General features: G+C 40.7%; 2 non-coding genes across 2 annotated transcripts; both read right to left on the bottom strand.

Moving 5' to 3' along the window:
* Positions 1-7,693: 7,693 nt before the first annotated feature.
* LOC147905141 (U6 spliceosomal RNA) lies at positions 7,694-7,792 on the bottom strand. The gene has a single exon (XR_015543650.1). It is a non-coding gene; the product is annotated as a U6 spliceosomal RNA (small nuclear RNA).
* A 1,598-nt stretch (positions 7,793-9,390) lies between these two features.
* LOC147905140 (U6 spliceosomal RNA) lies at positions 9,391-9,493 on the bottom strand. The gene has a single exon (XR_015543655.1). It is a non-coding gene; the product is annotated as a U6 spliceosomal RNA (small nuclear RNA).
* Positions 9,494-15,781: the final 6,288 nt, after the last annotated feature.

Below are 15,781 nucleotides of genomic sequence, written 5' to 3'. Positions count from 1 at the left end.
ATAAAAATTGCATGTTTACCCTTTTCTTCATGGCTACGAATAAGGTGACAAGAAATAACTACATAATGGAAAAGCACATCTTTCAAAGTTTCTTACCGTTCTTAAAGCATAAGAACAACCAATAAGAACACAACCACTCACAACTATAAAGCTTTATCTATTCCATTTTAATTCTTGTGACAAAGTTCCACTTTGATGCCATTGAGATGACTCCATTTTTGAGCTAGCTACCATGATCATCTGCATAAAGTTAGAGAGCCAAATTGCATGAATCACCATAGAAACTCACCTCCCAACCATAGACCTCTTCTAGCTCAGCCTTGAGCACATAGAATCATGAGAAATGTTATGGCTTGACCCTAGTCCAATAGACATCCACATTCCATACCATAGACATCAATGGCCAAGATCTACAATATAAGTGAATACCAATGGCCCAAGCACTCATGCCAATATATACTGCCTAGGTCATGGCGAAACATATAATGAACGAGTTTTACCCCTTGGACCACTAATCTATATTATTGTTTTTACTTCTAGATAACGCACTGATATGTTGGGATCCAAGTGGGCCATGTTACATCAATCAAAACGAGCTGTGTGAATCCATGGAAGGCTTACATTCAATATCAGGCACCACCTAGTGATCCAACATTATCTTACAATGTTTGAAAGCCCTGCACCATAAGCTTGGGCTATGTATACTGTCAGCCAGGCTGTAGCTTCCATCATCTCATGACACTCCATAAATATCCCATTTGACTTAATGGTCACCATAAAAATGCAGAAGTCATACTCTATCTTAGAGGACATGATCCCTGCACCAACACACATGCAATACTAGAGTAAGGAGACACATGTGAGATAGCGATGGTGTTCTTGAGAGACTCAAGAATGGCCGTCGATCAACCCCCAACATTTCGGCAGCCGTTTGTCAATGGCCTCCATTTGTGGCCATTTGTCAAATAGACATCACACTAAAATTTCAAATTTTGAAGGATAATCTAGAGTAGATACATAAGTTTAAATTCTATGCAAATGATGTGGGGATGAGTCTATGTGTTTTGATTCTTCTTGCTTTGCTAAGTGTGTCTATGTGTAGATTTACATTTAGATCACAATGTGAATGCACAATAAATGTCTTCCACATGCGTGTACACATTTTTATATCTCAACCTTCTCCATTGATGGATTTTGTTGCATGCATGTGCATGATTTTATATTTCGGTTGAGACAACTCCTATGTTGAGTCTACTACAAATATCATCTTTACCAAACCATGTTTTAGGAACCGAACCATAGATTGCATCATGTGGAACAAATCACCCAACCATAGAGAAATACACTCATCCCCAAGCATTGGAGGTCATAGGGAAGACACATGGTCTAATCTTGTGTCAAGCCCCACCAAAAGGGATGCATCAAACTAGTTGGTTAGGTACTAGCATGATTTGCATATATCCCCTATCCCCTTCTAGACCTCCATCCATATATATTACTCTAGTTAGGATTACTCATCCTAACCTCTTGACTCCATGTACTAGGATCTACCCCAACCCATAGGTGGGTGACCAGCTAGATGGGGCTAGTAAGGATTGTTGCATTCTTCCCACCTTCAAGTATTTATGCCCTAAAAAATAACACCAAGGAAGCTTTCCCTTAAATGAGAAACTCTCTTCCTAGTTGAATCTTCATAGCCTATCTTTCCATTTAATACAATGCTCAGTGTGATAATCCTATTCTTGTGTTGTTTTTGCATTTTACCTTGAACATTTTCAAGCTCATCTAGGTCAAATCCTCTAACTCTACTAGTTCTTTAGGACATACCAAAGTGTTTCCATAGTTTCTCCTTGAGTCGCACATGGAAAATTGGATGAACCGTGACATTGGAAGGGAGTCCTAAATCATAAGATGCATCATTGATTTTTTAAATGATGTAAAAAAAGGACTGCAATACATGTGGGAGATCTTCAGAAATTTCCCAGTCCTCAAATTCTTATAATCTTTTAGAATTATTAGTTATACTCACGTGCCTTCCTTGAGAATCCTATGGGTACCATTCTGATCCACTTAAAATTTTTCTCTATCATCTTGAGTACATTTTTTATGGAATCTTTAGCTTGTGCTAACATTTCTTGCATATTTGTCAAGAAATCTCTACCTATCAGTACCTTCATATTCTTAAGGCCCAAGGTGATCAATGATATAGGTTGGTATTCATACATAAACATAAATGGAATAAAACCTATAGCCAAAAGCTTAGTATTATTGCAGGCAAATTCCATTATTGGGAGGTACCTCTCCTAACCAACATCAAGCTTAAATTAGTTTCCAATTTCTTGAAATTTTCCAAGTGTCCAATACATTTCGAGTTTCAATCACTGACTATGTCACTAAGCAAACCCAAAAGTCTAAAAAGTTTCCCACTAAATTGTTGTGCTAATTCTGATGCCACCATTTGCACAATACCAATGATAACTAGGATTCAATGCCCTATACCAATTTATGATCACTAAAGCTATGAGTGGAACTTGGCTCAAATTTTGCAATGATCAAATCATAAGGTATAACAAAAATTGACTAATCATACAAACATAACAATTGGAAGACTCTAAATGAAGCTCTCCAACTCAAGAAATCATCGACTCAACTATTGCTGCTATGACTTCCACCATCTTAACAATCTTACTACCCTTTGTAGGTCAGTATTTACTCAAGTGGTTGCATTGCATCCCCATTGCATACATCAAAAACCTAATCCCCCTTTGTATGCCTTATAAAACTTTGCAAACTCAAAATTTTCCTTCAAATGCATAGTGTTCGAGTTCTCTTTCTTGAAGATAGAGAAAAAGTTTCATTTTTTATTCAAACCTCCATTATTTTTCTCTTTCAAGGGACTAGAAGATTTGTAGGTGGTCACAATCATATCAGCATAAATCTTTGCAAAATGTATTGCATCACTTTAATGATGATATTTTATTTGGATTTCATTTGGGTAATCCTATGGAATCCCTCGTATGATGAACATATTTCAAATCATAAGTGGATCCATCTTTGGTCCCTTAGCATTCATGACTCTATACTATTAGATATAATGATCCAAGCCTTATGATCTCATCTACAATCCTTCTAACTTATTAAAGTTATAGAATTCATTACCTTCTTAGATGAACTCTTTGGAATTCATCCCATGTGAGACATTTAGCATTTGAGTCCTACCATCATCTAAGGGCTCTTCCCTTCAAATACCCTTGCACAATGGTTAATCTCCTTTGCTCATTAATGTTGTACAAGTCAAAATGACTCATCCATCTATTCAACCACATCTTGATGTGACCTACATGTCCTCTTTCTTCTCCATGCCATACATTGCTAGGACAAAAGAGGGATTGCCAACTACGTCTTGCAACTGTTGGTTAGCATTAAGAAGGGTAATCGTTTCTTTTAGTTTTTGACCTTCTGCTTTAAGTTTTGTAATCTTAGTATGCTCTTCTTTTTCCTTGATTTCTAGATCATCCTCGGGATGTTCTTGATTGTTTGACATTTCACTCTACGAGAATGAAAAATGTAAATTAATATGATTTTTGTGTTTCTTTATGGTAGATTGAATTTGTTATTCAAAACAAATTTCATGTTTATTCCTATAAAAATTAAACCGAAAGAAAGAGAGAAAGGAGGTTTAACTTGAAAGAAATTAAAACTTAGATAAGCTTTAATTTATTTTGCTACAGAGGCTTAAAAAACTGCAAAGAAATTGAAACTGTAGAGGTAAGCTTGAATTCAAATAATAGAGAGGCTAATACTTACCTCTTAATTATACATTGAACTCTTCAAGCAATGTAGGAGAGCCTCTAATGCTCATGAGCCTCTTATGCTTTTCAAGTCCCCAAATCAATTGAATATCAAGCTATGCCCATGTGAGACCTACCAAAGCCAAGGGAGATCAACCAATTATGGTATTAGTAGTCCTAGGGAATTCAAGGTAGTTTTATACTACTTTATGTAGTAGTTTATGTAGACCAAGGCTATTCTAAATAGCCTATAATGGTCTCAGGTGTCACACATACTATAACCAGAATGTGCCCCCTATAGTTGTAGGCTATTTTGAACCTTGTCTTTTGCTGCTACTGGTTGCTATGTTGAATCACAAAGGCTCCTATAAATTTCTATTGCAACCTATCTCTGTGCTTTAATATTTAAGGCCCTACACTTTGCCTAAGCATGTGCAACAAAGAGAAGGGAGACCAGATTGTTCTAGATAATAAACATGACATGCTTACAATGAGTCACTAGGTAATCAGGGTTAGCTATAGATATAACATCGTCCCTCCTAAGCCTCATCTATTTAGTTCAAGAATTTGCATCATTTATGATGATATGTAAGATTTTACACATTATATGTGTCTAGTCATTTTGGTCTGCAGTGTAAAATCAAATCATAATCATCCTAATTCTATGTTAAAACTTGACTTATTAAAACTCATCTATGCTACTCAATTAAAACCAACACATCAATCTTACTAATAGTAGCCTTCCAAAAATATATCCTTCACTTGGGAAAGAGTCTCCAATTGGATGATCAAGCCTATCTCTAGTGATCCAACATCATGGATGATCCTTTCATGAAAGTAGATGCATACCTTCTTTGCTTGTAGATCCTATAGATGCACATCTTGTTTGCCACATATATTTCCTATTTCGTGGGTTTGTTGTGTTTGTACAATGTGTGTAGATAGTTCATGCTTACATATATTATGATTATATGTTTTCTCTAGTTTCACCAAGCTTTAGTTTTTTTATCACAGTATATGTAAAATCATTTATTGGATGTTTCTTCTTTTTCTTTGATAATATTTTATAGTTCCATTTCTCATCTATGGATGATGGGTGTCCATCCATGAGAGCATTTTGACATTTCATATCCATTTATTACAACCAATTTTGTAAATGATATATAGCTTTGTGTCATATTTACTTGTTGTGCAGGCATTTTCTTTTGTTTAATATTTTATGTATGATTTTGTACATTAAGGTATCTTGTGTGTTTCATTTCTATTAATGTATGCATAATTTCTATTAACATAAAATGGTTTTAATATAGATAAACATTAACAAGTAAATTTATTTCTATATTAAAGGTAAAATGTGTACTTTTTTGATATTTTTGTATTCATGGCTCGAAGTGGTGCAATTTTCAAAACGGGCAACTAAAAGCCCAATACGCCAAGTGGTGAAGATTGAACCACAACCACAAAAGGTCATCACAAAAGGAGGAAGGAGGAAAGCTCACATACACACAACACAACTCCAATAATGAGGCCATATAATGACAACTATATTTTAAATCTTGAGAGAGTGGAGGAACTTGTCTCCACTAGCTATTTCCTAGTCTTTAATCTTTGATGAACATGGGTGAGTATGGCACTCCACTCGACTAGCTCATGTTATAGTGCCCAATGCATAGTGGTAGTGTTACCGAATTGAGGATAAATGCATAAAAATGCCATAGATAGGTATGTATAAACATTACCAAAATTTGATAGATATGTACAAACATGACTAGATCCATGTCTAATAGCATTATATAGGAATGAAACATGAGACTAGGGATTTACCTTCCCAAGGAAAGAAAGAAACAAAGTGCAAATGGATGTAAAGAATGTAGGATGAAAGAAGCACATGGGAAAGGTGGTTTCTTGTTCATGAGTCCTTGGCAAATGAGAAGCCTTGTGACAATCTAAAACATGGCATCCATTGTAAATTACACCTCTTACAAAGTTAAAACAAACAAATCAATGTCTCAATCTATAAGAGGCAAACCATAGCTACAACTAAAGGTTTCTTGGAGGGCATACCATTGAATAGAGTCCTCCCTATATTACTTGTTACATGATCAACAATGATGGACACATTGATGCAAGATCAAAGAAGCTGATCTCAGAAAGCTGACTCTCAAAAGAACACCAAAAATGTCAAATTTAATTTCTTAGACAAGGCTTAACATTCCAAATTTAATAAAATGTTACAATTCTCTACATAAGGATTCTATTGATTTGTTACAATGCATTGTGTTTTCCAAAACATGAAACTTAAAATAGAGGTCCACTACAAGCACATGATGCATGCACAAGAGTTATCACAAGCATAGAGTGCACACACACTCACATGTGCATGTGCACCACACACACAGACACACACACACACACACACAGACACACACACACACACACACACACACACACACACACACACACACACACACACACACACACACACACACACATGCACGTAAGGGTGGAGGAGGTCAATTACAAGAGTAGCAATGCATAGCCTTTCAATTGGCCTATTGGTAAACCATATAGCCTCACAATCTATACACATGGCCACCATCACCAACTACCTTGGGTGTTGTAGGCTTCATTCTTACAAACGATCCACCCTGTATCTCTTGATAGTCTTCTCCCTTTGAATATGGGTCCACTACTTCTGGGATCTCTTCTTGTTCTTGAATCTATGTATGGATGTCTTGATAGTCTACTCTTCCTTGAATATGTGCCCACTACTTTGAGATTACAAACCTTAACCAGTTTTCTTGGTTAAGGTTTGTAATCATTTTATGGCTAGTTTGCTTGGTTAAGGTTTGTAATCATTCATCCTAGTCCTACCTAAAGAAGGCCATCCACCACAAATGCTCATTGTTCTACTTCTATTATTCCTACCACATACCACGATGATAAAAGAAATACAATTAATAAAAAGAATATGTAGAGAGTATATAGATAAACGAGTTTCCGACAAAATAATTCTAAATTTTTTTCCTTGGAGAGGTCTCTCAAAGACATGATGTTGGTCTTTTGGTTACTGCCCCACTTTCCTCACTATAGGAAATGAAAGAGAATGTGCTTGAACCATTCAAACTAAGCCCAAGCAATAACTAAAACCATACTTTCAAAGCCTTGCAAAAGCCAAGTTGCTTCTTGGAAATCTTAAACTCTCTCTTCCTATAAATTTCCACAAATGTGAGATAACATAGGAAGCAAATTAAACTTACTAGAATATAGCCCATACTCAATGGCCAATGCTTCCAAAATGAAATCTATTTGCAAATCAAATTATGTTGATGCAAGAGAAGGCATGACAAAAACATTTTGAGGCAATGCATACAGTGAAGTTCTTCTTCCTTTATACATTTTGAGGCAATGCATACAGTGAAGTTCCTCTTCCTTTATACATCATCAATGGGAAAATTATAACTTACAAACAATATTTGCACATCACTTGCATGGCATATCATCCCTTCAACAATTTGTATAAGTCCTCCATGCTCAATTCCTATTTTTGTTTGGACATGGCGCATATGATGGGTGCATGCAGTTCACCGATTACCTGAAGAGCATATAGAAAAAGGATTTGAAGCCATCATAGGTTATGTGATGTTGATTTGAATGTCCTTGACACATTAGCATCATTATCGACAACAAGCATGTACGACCAGCTCATCAAAGGTAAACTTTCCTTTCCATGCCTTGTTTACATAACACTAAACAGAGAGTTGAGATGAAAGCAAAACTGAAGCCCCCGAGCTTGAAGCCCAACTGAAAACAAAAGCAGATGAGAGAGGGGTGTGCTCTCTCATTTTATAAATGACCGAAGAATAAATGTGCCACTCTCCCCATATGTCACATGTGGATTTAAAAAAAAACTTTATAGATTTGTGCATATCATTCTTGAATAGGGTCCATGCTAATCTTCTCTGTATCATTCCAATTTTAATAGATATCTCTAAAGAGACTTTTTAAAACTTTTTTATTTCCTAAAGAGGAATATTTTTTTATAAAAGGGTAGCAATCGCATTCAAAGTTAGCTCTTAAAAGTAGACTACTAACGTATTCCTAGATCATTTTTGTAGGCATCTTGTTGACGTTCCGAACAATTTAGCAATACAAGGCGATGCACACATTACAAATGAAGATCAAACAACATGTAAGTTTCTATAGACCTAAAGCATCACAAAAAAATTCATTTTGTCAATTTAAAATATTATTTCAAATTGATTTAGTTTAGCTTCAATATGTCACTTTCTCTATCTTAGTTGAATGTACCATTGAAGTCTAATAATTTGATGTAAAAAATAAAAGGAATTAAAAAAGCAAAAAAGAACTTGCAAGAAAAGCTTCCAAATGAGCGTGAGTTATCCAAAAACTCTGCCTCAATCCATCAACATCATCATGGACTCACATCAGCTGGCTATATAACAAATGGACCAAAAGATGTAGCTTCATGCTTCATCAGATGCAATATTGTGCTCAACTACTATTGGGTCAACTGCTACACAATGACCAAGTAGCTACATAGAATTCTTGGAAGAAACATCCCTCCACCATCATCCTTAGGAAACATCTTCCTATCTACATATGTAGCAAATGCAAGTGGAAATAGAGAGTGGTTTTGTTGCACAGGATGCCGCAAGAAAGTGCATCCATTCCAAATGTGTAGCTGCTAAGCATCATCAACATCTTGATAAATGTGAAGACAACATCATGCGCCATCACAAACGATGTCTTTGATAAATGACCACTTCTAGATAATCCATTGATATCTTGGGATCCGAGCGAGCCACATTGCATCAATCAAAACGAGTTGCGTGAATCCGTGGAATACATGCTTGCATTCAATATCAGGCACAACCTTGTGATCCAGCATTAGCTTTGAATGTTTGAATGCCCACACCACAAGCTCGAATTGTGTATATTGTCGGCCAAGGTTGTAGCATCCATCATCTCATGATACTCCACAGATAGCCCATTTGACTTAATGTTCACCATAAAAATGCAATTTTCGTACTCTATCTTAAAGGAGATGACACACATGCAATACTAGAGTAAGGAGACACACATGAGATAGTGTCGGTGTTCTTGAAAGACTCAAGAATGGTAGTCGATCAGCCTCTTACATTTTATATAAGGGGCCATTCGTCAATGGCCTCCGCTTGTAGCGATCTATCAATGGAGATCGCACTATTTCCATTCCTATTTTTGTTTGGACATGGCGCATATGATGGGTGCATGCAATTCACCGATTACCTCAAGAAGCATATAAAAAAAGGATTCGAAGCCATCATATGTTATGTGATGTTGATTTGAATGTGCCTGATGAATTAGCACCATTATCGACAACAAGCATGTATGACCAACTCATCAAAGGTAAACTTTCCTTTCCATGCCTTGATTACATAACATCGAATAGAGAGCCGAGATGAAAGCAGAATTAAAGCCAAAGCGTGAAGCAAAACTGAAAAGAAAATGGACAAGAGAGGGACATGCTCTCACATTTCGTAAATGACTGGAGAGGAAGTGTGCCAAATCTCCCCATATGTCATGTGTGGATTTTTAAATAAAATTTTCTCGATTTTTGTGTATCCTTCTTGAATAGGGGCCATGCTTATATTCCAAGCTTGTATCATTCCAATTTTAACAAATGTCTCTAAAGAGGCTTTTTAAAACTTTGTTATTTCCTAAAGAGGAAGACTTTTTTTGAAAGGGTAGCAATCACATTCAAAACTAGCTCCTGAAAGTAGACTACTGTTAACATCCACAAAGTACAACCACCGAATGCAAGGTAATTAGTAAGTAAAGGTGTCTAGGCCGAATGATCTACCTCAACGGACAAACTCAAGGGAGTTTGATACCCAAATACACCAAGGTCAGTGATTACAAGCAATGTGTACATGGAAGGAGTATAGCTCAAACTCGGGGAGTTTAATCCCCAAATACCCAAAGTCCGCTCCAAAGTCTAAGGATTTAAGGATTCCAGGCACAGGATGTATGTCCCAACTACCACTACTAGGAATAAGGAGATGCATATCAGGAACAAGGGGATACACACTTCAGGTCCACATCCATGGAAGTACAAGGAGCACAAGCAACGTGTACTTTTCAGCTCCACATCCATGAAAATAGCCACACCAACGAAAATAGCCATGAAAGGAGTATAGCTCAAACTCAAGGAGTTTGATCCCCAAATATCTTGAGACAGAGTTACCGTTGAGTGTCTCGTGGAAGCTGAGCCTAGCCACTCTAGGTTTTGAGCCTTATGCATCATGCATGACCACAAATAGGTTAAGGTCTAAGGGTGCTCAGGTAGTTTGAGCCCCAAATCACCAAAGCCTAAGAGTGGCAAGGCTAACACAAGCACTATTTGGGAGCCGATTGGGAACACCTCCTAATGCTAGGCTTATCCCGAGCACTTTAATATGGTTGACACAAGTGTTATTTGCACTAGTAGGGAGAGATGGTAAGAATAGCAATGTGCCTTGGCACACTACTAGCCCAAGAGCCCTTGGTTGTAAAGTGAGGGAGAGTGCTAAAAAGGAAAAGGCTTTGCCCTCCTTTCAAAAGGTGACTTGTATAAAAGACCAAATGGTTGACTTTGGTCTTCATTGTTGTTTGCACCAAGTTGAATACAAGCTCCCTCTTCTCTTCTAAGAGAGTTTTTTGGGTGTTCTCTTGTGTCCTTCATAGTGCCTTTGTGGTTGTCACTCTATCCCCATTCACTCCCTTCTCCTTCTTCCCTTCCTCCTCCCTCCTTCTCCCTTCCTTCTCCCTCTCCCCTTCCCTCCTCCTCTTCCCTCTTCCTTGCATGAAACCACATTACAACAATCCAGAGGCCGCTTGTGTGACACTTATGGACGACTCGTGCTATGCATTGCTCCCACAAGGAGTAGCTTGGAGTGGAAGCTCCATCGACATATCTTCAACATCCCCACAACACGTGAGTCATCACCGAGACCCACTACATTTTTGGCACCGCTGTTGGGATAAAAGGTATGATTTTGCATTTGTACTTGTCTTCCTTCAATATATTCCTATTACACAAGTCTTCAAGCTTACCTTGGAGCTTGTTAGTGGAGTTGTAGGAGAGAAGAGAGGTGGAAAGTGAGAGAGAGGACGAAAATCTATTTTTTATTGTAGGAAAGCCATTTGTGAGCATGGGAAGCTTGTCTTTGATGCTTTTTGGTATTTCAAGTTGATAGGAACTTAGTATGCTTGATTGCTAGGTGTGTGTGAGGTCAAAACACCTAAAAAAACAACAAAAATAAGGAATTTTGCCAAGTTTTAAAGTAGTTTTATATCTTAGAACTCACCCTTTTTGAGTTTTTGTATTTTGGCTTTCAAAAAGTGTTTTGTTTTCAAGTTTTTTTCATTGAGTAGGTAGATTAGGTAGTGTAGCATCCCCCCATCACAAAAAATCACGAACAAAAATTGCAAAATCTTCAAAAATCATCAAATCTCAATCGACGACAATGTGAGTGACTATCCCACCGAGTTGGCGCTGTAGCCCTATCGCACCGACCCATGGACTGGCATGCTAGCCATATCCCATCGGTCAACCTACATTGACCTAGCACCGTAGTGCTATCCCGCTGACCTAACCTCTGACCATGGTCTACCCCATCGCACTGAGCTAATGCGTGTCAAAGTTACTTTTGCGCTGACCTGACAGCCATTGACCGGCACTGTAGAGTTACCACACCGACCATTGCTATCCTACTACTCCGCCCTGATGTGGTGAACCGATCTCCATGCCCGTAGTCATAATCGTTCCCCTCCTCTCATTGCATTACTCCCATCATGCCACCCATCGCTGTCTTGATCCCGCCGTCTAGTGTTTTACACTTACCCCGCTGATCGCCACGATATTATCCCACCGATCAACGCATTAGTAAGATCCCACCGATTCCCTATCCCCCACCCATTGTTATCCCATAGCCCTACGTCCGTGGGGATAGCCCTTGTGACCGTTTGCACCGACCATGTGGCAATCATTATCTCGTCGATCGTTGCAATGCATCTTACTGCCCGGTGTTATATTCTTATTCTGCCACCGTCACTATATGCCTACGCCATCGCCCGTCGCTAAAACCATATCACATCATCCGTTGCTATACCTGTAGCCTACCAACCAGTGTTGTAGAGTTATCCCACCGATTGGTGCGATACCTTTGGGGTAGACAAAGAATTAAAGAAAATTCAAGAGCCTCAGTTAAGCTTGAGTGTCCTTGGTCAGAGGCATCCCACATGCACTCGAGGTCCGAAAGGATTTTGCCAAATGATCCCATGCCAGAACAAAGCACTTCGAGCTATGCTCAGCCGACCCTCTGTCCTATCTTTGGGAATTCGGAAGCTCGATCTTGAGCCTCCACTCATTTGTAGGCCCCCGTCCAAAAACTCTATCTAGTTCGCACAAAACAGAGAGTCTGGAAGAAGTGATGCAAGACCCCTCAGGTCCAAGGGCCTCGAAAGCTCCATTCACAAGTGTAGCCTCTCCCAACTCTCATACACCTTTAGTTGCATCCAGGCTTAGAGGTATGTTCTCTAACATGTTCAGCCGCTTAGGACACATAGAGTCGGTTGTGACATGGAGAACCCCTTGGTCGTCATGTCTGCCGTAGGAAGGGAAGGCTAGCAGCAGACAGTTCCCAAACCTCAGATTGGTGGGATAGAAACTACCTTCGTTGATCCAGGTCCCTCCGCTTATGCTAGACCTCCCCAGTGGGAGAACATGGATGATGAAGATCCATGGATGAGGGAATTCTGTAGACAAGACCCAAGCTGAGGGGATACTAGGAACTTCCAAGGTGGAGTGCCTTATGACCCTCTAACAACCCCGGTGCCACTAGCCTTTATCAACTATGGGGCACCACAGTTTCCACCCTATTGCTCACTGCATGGAACTAATGTTACCATGCCCCAGGACCCACCGCTTCTGGGAGTCCATCCCTTCTCATCTATACCGGTTGTACTAATGAATGTAGGCCTAGGTAGCTCCGTCCCAATGTCGGCATCAACAACATGGACACCCCCACCTGGGCCAGGCCTAAGGCTAGCCTTGCGACCCATCAGGCCCATAGCAACACCACCTCCGCTAGTCGCTCAAACAGTGTTGGCTGATGAGGCAATGCGTATTTTGGTAAACGCACTAGGAAGGGGAGCAACGCCACCTCCACCTGCCCTAGTGTCTCTTGCAGGGATGGTAAATCCTTGAGAAGCCATCCCAAAGCCATTTCCAAGCTAATGACCAAGTTCTTAGGAGAAGGAGACCCGGTCTCCATGTGGAATGATTTGAATAGATTTGTGAAGCCTTTGGTGCGTAGGTGACCTAGAGATGGCCAATGCATTCAGCCTCAACCTAGATGGCAAGGCAGGCCAATGGTATAGGGCTCCCACCCCAGAAGAAAAGATCAACTGGGAGACATTGAGAAAGGCTTTGATTGTGGGGTTCACCCCCAGTGGCCATAAATGGAGCTCGGTCAACCAATTGTATGGAGTAAAACAGAACGACAAGGAATCCCTGAGGGATTACATTGCTAGGATTAAGCACCTCAATGCCCATTGTGAGCCATATGAGCGGATGAGCGATGAATGACTATTGCCTCGCTTCCTTATCAAATTGGCAGACCCGAAGCTGCACGACCACCTCATGGTGATGAACCCCACCTCCTTTGATCTATGCAACAAGGTGGCCATCTGAATATGCAACAACATGATGGACAAAGTGAATTCGGACAAGGCCTTGGCACCCTCCGAAATAGCTCCATCGGTTAGGTCCTTAAGTGTAGAGTCAATCAAGAAGAAGGTTAATGAGCCTAAGGGCTTGGATATGAGTGAGTTGGCCTCCAATCTGTTGGATTAGCTAGGCCAGCAATGGAGGACAGGAACTTCCAAGGAGGCGCCAAGCATTGTTTCCATAGAGAGACAATGTCTGGTGTGCGGTATGCAATGGCAACCACCCCTCCAATGAGTGCCCATGCCTAAGGGCAAGGCCAACACTCTACTGTGTGCATTGCTATAGGTGGGGAAACCATGATACCTCCCAATCTCTATTTTTGAGGTTACTTCCCCAACCCATGTATCAAATGAGACCCCCATTAGCTCTAACAGCCCCACCTAACCCCCAAATCTCTAAGGTGGCCCTGTGGTTAGCTCTAATCAGTACAATACACAACCAACTCCACTATCATCACCCATACTAGGTCCACAACCCCCGCTACCTCGTATTGCCCCAATCAATCAAGTGTTGGTTGAAGAATTGCCCAATGACTAGGAGGAAACGGAACTTGATCATGGATCGCATGATTACTACCCCTATGAGGAGGGGAGTGGTACCTTGATCCACTACCTCTCGCGAGAGGATCCGCAAGTCCCCGTATTCTAGACTGCCCTCATAAATGCAAGGGCGAGAGATCTAAACTCAATCACTTGGAGACCCCCACTCCAATGTTACACTTGCCACGGTCCCCACAGAGCAAGTGAATGCCCCTATCGAGGCACTTCAAACCCTCCGGTGTCCTATTTCAAATGCCAGGGCCCACACTTCTTAAAGGAGTATCCATATAGGGATGGTACGCTAACGCCCCGACCACAACCAGTCCCACTCCTTTATGTGCAGGATGTGGAATGGAGCACTTATTCCAGGACTGTGTCCCACGAGGAGACCAACCACCCCACTCATTTCGCCAAAGAGCACCAGCCTAAATTTGCTTAGCATCGAACAAGGCCATGTGGCCGCAGTGCCACTACAACTCATTATGAGGATGCAAGCCAAGGCACTAGGCAAGGCCATGAGGAAGCTCAAAAAGAAGGGTAAGGTATCCCCATTGCCCCGAGATTCCCCCATAGCCTCTAACTTGATCTAAGAAGGCCGTTCAAGTACGTGATGGTTCCGACCAGGTGCTCATCCAAGACAGTTCTGATGAGGAGACATCTACTCTTGCCACCTCCTCTGCTTCCGAATAGTCTTCCACCTAATCCTAGAAGTGAACAAGGCCCAAGGCCTCTAGCCCCTCACCCACCTATAAGGAGACCTATCCTAACCCGGCCCTAGAAAAGCAATACATAAAGGATGCCTAGAACTTGGTACGAGATTGTGAGGATAAGTTTGAGCATCGACTAAAGGCATAGGGGGTCAGATACTATTCATCTAGCCCACCTGATGGGCTACTGAGGGGTGAAATTGCTCAAGGTGCCAGAAAGGGTGGAGGAAGAGGAACACCTCAGCTTGGAGCAGTCGAAAGCTCTGAATTTGATGCATAAGATGTTCCAAGAAGACCCAGTGTTGCATAACTTACATGACGACGAAGGAGATCTGTACGGCTTCAATGACATGTTGTCCATGGAGGAAGAAGCTTCACTAGAACCCTATGATAGTGTCGGGTTGGCTGCTTTCCTATTGATAGAGGTGAAAATGCCGATCGCTTCATTGCTAAGAGGAAATCCCATCCTATGGCATGATCTGTCCAATTGGATGAACAGACCATTCCTATCTCCAACCCCTGCTAGCCCTAAGCCCAACCAATCAACATTAGAAAAGGGGCAAAACCTACCCAAGGTTCCCATCAACAAGCTAGGCTAGTATTTCGAGGGTTATGACACAAATGCCTCTATCCCCATAGTCTACCAAAACTAGAAGGTGGAAGCCATCCTAGATGGGAGAGTAGGAGTGAGTGTTTGCACCAAGGAATGTTGGGTGAAATGGGGAAAACCCGCATTCGAGCAGACCCATCTAGTAGTAAAGCTAGCCGATGGGGGAACCGCTGAACCCCTGGGAGTGTTGACGGGCATAAACATTAAGGTATTTGGATTCACGTACCTTGTAAGGTTCATGGTCATGGACTTCACTCAACAGCCAAGATATGAAGCTATCCTAGGTAGGTCCTTCTTGCAAATGCCTAGACTTGTGCATGACTGGCACAATGATAATATCTACTTATGGTATGAGGAGC

The sequence above is a fragment of the Dipteris shenzhenensis genome, chromosome 2 (genome assembly GCF_047967505.1).
Source record: "Dipteris shenzhenensis isolate YYH24624 ecotype China chromosome 2, Dip_SZ_1.0, whole genome shotgun sequence".
Taxonomy (NCBI): Eukaryota; Viridiplantae; Streptophyta; class Polypodiopsida; order Gleicheniales; family Dipteridaceae; genus Dipteris; species Dipteris shenzhenensis.
Note: the sequence above shows the minus strand (reverse complement) of the source record. Positions and strands in the feature narration are given on the sequence as shown.